The following is a 7,500-nucleotide window of genomic DNA, read 5'->3' on the forward strand; positions in this document are numbered from 1 at the left end:
AATTAAATATTATATTTATTTTTTGCTTTTCATGTTTTTTCCTCTTTAATAAGTAAAATATTTTAGGATTCCATTTAAATGAATTAATAATTCTTGATAATTGGCTGTGTATATTGTGTGTTGTTATGGTGGCGAATTGATAGGATCGTTAGAGCTTCCCAAAAATATTTGACGCTACGTAGTCTGGCTCTTACTCTGATACTGCTTCGATTAGCCTTGTCATTCATCTTTTTTTGGGGTGGGTGGGTGGGAGGGCGTCAATAAAAAAAAACGACCCCTCCAACGTTGAGGGCCGTTAAGCCGAACGAGATGAGATACTGAACGTTGTTTTCACTGTTTAGTTTTCCCTGTCTTGGTTTTTGTTTGCCACTTTGGAATCCTCCGCATAGCAGGTTTTATTTAATTTGCTTTGCAGGAAGAGCTATTCTAAAAGCGCGTTCTGCGTCATCTTCGAAACGCCTAGTTTAGAATAGAGGCAGCTGATGAAGGAAAAGTTCCATACGTGGCTTGTCTGTTTTTCTATGTGTTCATTCTGTTGTTCATAAAAAAGTTCGTTTTTTGTGCTTTGTTTATGTCCTCGTTCCTTTTTTGTCCACGTTTTTTTGATGTCTTGTACCCGGATATGCATTTATATATACATGTAGATGTAGGTATGTACATATATGTATGTATATATGCATATGCTCACATATCATTTGTATTATTATATTATCGAACGCCATGCGTCCATTTGCAAGTAAGTTTTAACTATATATATATATATATATATATATATATATATATATATATATATATATATATATATATATATATATATATATATATATATATATATATATATACGGATTGGCCAAAAGCCACAGGACAGTAAATCAAAACCATTTAGTTCCAAGATTAAAACAAAAAATTATTTTATATGAGACTTCACTAATAAACAGACAAATGTTGAAAAAAAATCAGTGATTTTAACTCATACCATTCAATTATTAAACATTCATAATTGGAATGAATAAATAAAATTGAATATTAAGTATCTATGGAATTTTGATTTACTGTCGGGTGACTTTTGCCTTACATTTTTCATTCGACTTTTTCTGTTTCTCTTGCACACCCTATTACTACCACTTTTAAAAAAAACTTACAACGCGATGTTTCTCTTTCTCGCATTCTCTCCCATTTCCTTGCTTTCTCTCGCTTCTATTTAATTGTTTTTCTTGAAAATAAGTGATTACAAAGTTTTACTTTGACATACTTTGAGAATATTTGTGAAAAGTTTTACACTGTATCTATTTATCACATCAAAATTTTTCATCGCAAGTTTCAAGTGTAAACAACGGTCCTTTGAGTAATGAATGCCTGAGTTATTTTCTGTAACTATGTCAATTTTGTATTTATTATTAGGTGATATATCGATTTCATTTAACATATCCATTGCAATACAATAATACAATATACATACTGCTCTGTTAGTTTCCACACCAGAATTTTTCAGTTCAACATAGGTCGTCCACAAAGTATGTAACTAAAACAAAATGGTTGACAACAAAGGCACGACAGCAAAAGGAGAAAAAGGCAACTAAGTTAGAGAAAGCCAGAGTAAAACAACTCAAAGAAATATATGAATACGCATGTAGGCGTATAGAATATGATTCTGTTTCTGCTGTACACGACAGTGAGGCTAGGGTATCTCAGGAAGAGAATAATCAACTTCGGAAAAAATATACTGAACCAGCTTTTACATCCTGTGAATATTTTGGTGGCAATTTAATAACCATTATAGACAGAATGTCTCATGCAAATAGTAGTGAGATTCAAATAGGAACAATAGTGCAAACAAACACGATGCTGTGGAATCACACTGAATATGTATAACGGGAGTAAACATGAGAGAAAAAAAAACAACTTTCAAACTACAAATCTGTTAAAGGATTGGGCAATGACTACCACTTTCGATGACTTGCAAGAACACACACACACACACACACACACACACACACACACACACACACACTCACACTCACACACACACACACACACGCACGCACGCACGCATGCACGCACGCACGCACGCACGCACACACACACACGCACACACAGCACTTTCGATGACTTACAAGAACATAACACAAACACACACACACACACACACACACACACACACACACATGTATAGTGAGAATTTACAAAAAACAAAAGACGAAGACGAGTGTGTAAACAGATGTATTAGTTTAACGCTCGGCAAGTGAGAAGGTCTCTTAATTTTCGAGTCTACGCTCTTCGACAGAAAGGAACACACACACACACATATATATATATATATGCATATATATCAGGATACCTGATTGACTGAAAGCTGTAAGAGCGTCGCACTGGATGCTCGGTGGCATTTATCTCATCTCTCGAGATTGTGAATTTAAATCCCTCCATCGCCTACAAGAGTGGTAGACTTAATCCGTTTCCTGTTTAATGTCATCACCTGGGACTTTGGGTATCTTTAGTGGAGTTCACTATGCGGCTTGCACACATTCAGGGTAGCGCACCCGGTTCGAGAATACCTTCCTTCTTTCCTTTATTTCTCCCCTACTCACATCAATCTCGGAAGCCCTGTAAGGGCACATAGGCACTACTTTCCGAATATGTTTGTCAGGAGCCCTAGAAATCATAAAGCCAGAATTTAATCTGGTTTCCACGACATATAAATGATTGAAATTACAAAGCTCCTTATTGAATAGGATGCTGATACTTGACAGGGTCGACTTTTTAGCTGTTGCTAGAATTCATTTACAGTCGAGTGGATTGGAACAAAGAAAGTAAAAGTATTTTATTCAACAGTATATACGTCCCACCCGATCTGAGAATCGAAACCACGATTATGCGATCCCCTGTGCAATATTCTAACCACTAGGCCACGCACCTTCGTTCCTTCACAACTTGAGCAAAAGTACAAAAAGGAAAAGAACCTAAAAAAAAAAGCACAAACCCATGGTTTCAGGTTCAGTCCCACTGTATGGCACATTGGGCAAATGTCTTGTGCTATAGTCTTGGGCCGACCAAACCACTGTCAGTGGATTTGGTCGACGGAAACTGAAAGAAGTCCGTCGTACATACATACATACATACATACATACATGCATACGTACATACATACATGCATACATATAAATATAAATACAAATAAATATATATATATATATATATATATATATATATATACATATATGATTAAAATAGACAGCAGTTTGCAATGTTTTAACTAAAAGGAAAACTATGATTGTCACTAAATGCAACTAGGGTGTTATTAACACCTACATTGCTAGAAATAAGAGCTAAAATGTTCTAATGCTGTAGCCACCATCGCTTGACAACTAATGTTGGTGTGTTTACGTCTCTGTAACCTAGCGGTTCGGCAAAATAAACTGATAGAATGATCATTAGACTTACAAAGTCCTGGCGTCGATTTCTTCGACTAAAAACCAGTTAAAGTGGTGCTCCAGCATCGTCGCAGTCAAGAGATTGAAACAAAGAAAAGAATAACAGAATAACACACACACACACACACACACACACACACACACACACAATTGGTGTCAAGACTGATCCTGACAAAGCAAATCTATAATCAAAGGCGTTCTATCCACGACTAACACGTCTAATTTCGTTTTATTATTATTTTTTTTTGTAGTAAAAAGGCACAATGGATCTAGCATTACATTATTTAATTCGTACTTCCTCTTCTAGCTTGATAGTGTCTGATTTGATGGTGATATGGTTTATATTGCTAACAGTTCAAACGACCTAGTAGATGCAGCCATTTGCTTTTTTTTTTTGACTGATGATCCGTTGATAGAACACTAAATATATGGTAGATAATGGAATCTTCAAACCTTCGACTAAAAAAAAAACATCTGAATACAATAAATGATTTTATTGTAACAGTAACAAAAAAAAAGAAAAAGAAATCATTGATTTAAAGACAGAAATCATAGATTTTGCATCTTTTTTAATTTTTCATCAGATGCTGTGTGTGTGTGTGTGTTCGCGTGTGCATGTGTGTGCGTGCGTGCTTGTGTGTATGTGTATAAGCATTTAGATTTACATATGTCAGTGTGTGCTCTTTTCCCTCTCCCATTCACTCTCTCTGATCTACTCCTACACACATATGTATGTATGTATATCTCTCTCTCTATGTATACATGCATACACACACGCACACACACACACACACACACACACACACACACACACACACACACACACACACACACATATATATATATAGTCTTTGCTCTTTTACTCTTTTATTTGTTTCAGTCATTTGACTGCGGCCATGCTGGAGCACCACCTTTAGTCGAAGAAATCGACCCCAGGACTTATTCTTTGTAAGCCTAGTACTTATTATATCAGTCTCTTTTGCCGAACCGCTAAGTTACAGGGACGTAAACACACCAGCATCGGTTGTCAAACGATGTTGGGGGACAAACACAGACACACACACACACACACACACACACACACACACACACACACACACACACACACACACACACACACACACACACACACACACACACATATACGACAGGTTTCTTTCAGCTTCCGTCTACCAAATCCATTCACAAGGCTTTGGTCGGCTATAGTAGCAGACACTTGCCCAAGGTGCCACGCAGTGGGACTGAAACCGGAACCATGTAGTTGGTAAGCAAGCTACTTACCACACAGCCACTCCTGCGCCTATATATATATATATATTCATAGATTGATATGGGTATCTTTAGGAAAAAATAACACTGACATTTGAAAGAAAACAGTGCAAAACAATATAGCGCGTGCACACAAATACACATAAACACACTCACACGCGCACGCACGCACACACACACGTGTATGTATGTGTGTGTGTATATATATATATATATATATATATATATATATATATATATATATATATATATATATATATATATATATGTATGTATGTAGTATATTGGGTTGACCAAAAAGTCTGTTCTGTTTTTGTCAACACTAACCTACAATCTGTCCCTTGTGCATGCTCACGGGATAGATACTTGCCACTTGACGAAGTTGGGCGCGAATTTGTGAAAAGACAAGCTCTACTTTGTCTGCTTGTCCAAATACAATTTGTAAGTGGAACAATAAAAATATGTAAGACTTTTCTCAAGTTTAAAATGTGAATTTTTTTTTTTTTTTTTCGTTATCTGAATTTCAACGATGAAAGCTTTGTATCTTTGTTAGAAACCAGCTCCTTTCCGAAGAGGAAGACTTCAAATAATTAAAAATAAAGGAAGACATGCATACACACTTAGAAAGACTACGTAAGCGATGCAAAAGGTGAGAGAGGATGACAGGGAGAGATGTAAAGGGCAAGTCGAAGTAAAATTTGTAATCAACGATATCGTATTCCTCATATGATGAATAACGTATTATCGCTGTAATGTTTTTATCATCTTCTAGTTCACATGCCATTTTGAACAAATTTGCCTGAATATTTCATAAGGCGATGTACATGCAATTCTATTATCTTTCTTCGACAGACAGCTTATCGTATGTTTCTTTGAAACTAGAAATTTTAATCCGTTTTCTTTCTTTTTTTTCTCCATTATTGTTTATTACTATTAATGTATATTTGTTTTTACGTTTTTGGTTTGAATTTTTTAATATTTTTTTGTACTTCATCATGATCATGATCATGATCATGATGATCGTCATCATCATCGTCATCGCCATCATCATCATTATAATCATCATCATCGTCGTCGTCGTCGTCGTCATCACCACCACCACCACCACCATCACCACCACCACCACCACCACCAAAACCACCACCACCACCACCAAAACCACCACCACCACCACCACCACCAAAACCACCACCACCACCACCACCACCAAAACCACCACCACCACCACCACCACCACCACTACCCCCACCACCATTTCTTTCTTTTTATGGATATCCCCACCATCTCACCATCATTACGCTCCACCCACTCACTATCTACTAAATAAATTATCCAAATCCACTATTCTCTTATAATAAATAGTTAAAGCCACCGACTTTATCATAAAGAACTTTATATTCAATTTAGAAAGAAGTTTTACCAAATCCAATTTAACACTTATATCACATTTCGTTTAGATTTTTAACACCGAAATCTCTCCTTCCATTCTCTTTAAGCCTTCACTTTTATGTTTTACATATTTTTTTTCCATATAGTTTCTCCTTACGCTCTTCTGTCACCTTTCTTTCTTTCTTTCGTTCTTTCTTTCTTTCTTTCGTTCTTTCTTTCTTTCTTTCTTTCTTTCTTTCTTTCTTTCTTTCTTTCTTTCTTAATCATGCTCTTTATTTAAAAAATGTTTTTATCTATTTTATCTGACTGCCTGCATAGCTATCTACCCGCTTATCTTCTCATTCTGGTATATTCCTATATGCCTGCTTGCCTGCCTGTCTGCCTGCCTGCCTGCCTGTCTGCCTGCCGTCCTATCTACCTACCTACCTACCTACCTACCTATTTCCCTCCCTCCCTGCCTGTCTGCGTGCCTGCCTGCCTGTCTGCGTGCCTGCCTGTCTGCGTGCCTGCCTGTCTGCGAGCCTGCCTGCCTACCTCCCTACCCCCTTCTCTCCCTCCCTACCTATTTCTCTCTCCTCCCTACCTATTTCTCTCTCCTCTCTCCTTCCCTACCTACCTACCTACCTACCTACCTACCTACATTCTTAGCGCTTTACCTAATTTCCTACCAACCAACCAACCAACCAGCCAACCAACCAACCAACCAACCAACCAGCCAACCAACTTTCTTACTACCTACATAGAATAAGTACTAGGCTTCCAAAGAATAAGTCCTGGAGTCGATTTGCTCGACTAAAAGGCGGTGCTCCAGCATGGCCGCAATCAAATGACTGAAACAAGTTAAAGAGTAAAGAGTAAAGAGCCCCGAAATGCAACAGTAAATCTTTTTTCTTACATGATACACAATAGACCAAGGAATTAAAAATAATCAATTAGAAATTGCATCTATAAGCTACGGAATAATTTCCGTAAACAATATAGCGAAAGAACCGAAGCTTCTCAAAACTACTGTTTAATCATTTCTCTGCAATTAGCAATATCTGTCAATTTGTGTTACTATTACCAAAACAATTGAAGCGACAACGTTCTTGCACACTCTATTACAAATGCAAATATCTGTAATTAAAAATAAATGTGGTTTTCTCTAATTTATTTGTATTTTATTAACATTTTAACACATTCGAGTAAAATTCACATATTTAGCGTAATTTCTGACTGAGCCGGTGCAATCGGGCGCGCGCGCTTGTTTGTAGATTCGATAGAATGTCAAATAACTATAACTTGTGTATTTCTTCTGAGTCTTTCTGTTCTGAAGCCATATTCCTCTTTCAATCGGCTAAGTCCCTCATTTCCAAAATTCCAGTGGTTCGAAGCCAATCGTTTCACCGAGATTACCTACGTTCCACTAACG

The sequence above is a fragment of the Octopus bimaculoides genome, chromosome 18 (assembly GCF_046866305.1).
Source record: "Octopus bimaculoides isolate indiv1 chromosome 18, ASM4686630v1, whole genome shotgun sequence".
NCBI classification, from domain to species: domain Eukaryota; kingdom Metazoa; phylum Mollusca; class Cephalopoda; order Octopoda; family Octopodidae; genus Octopus; species Octopus bimaculoides.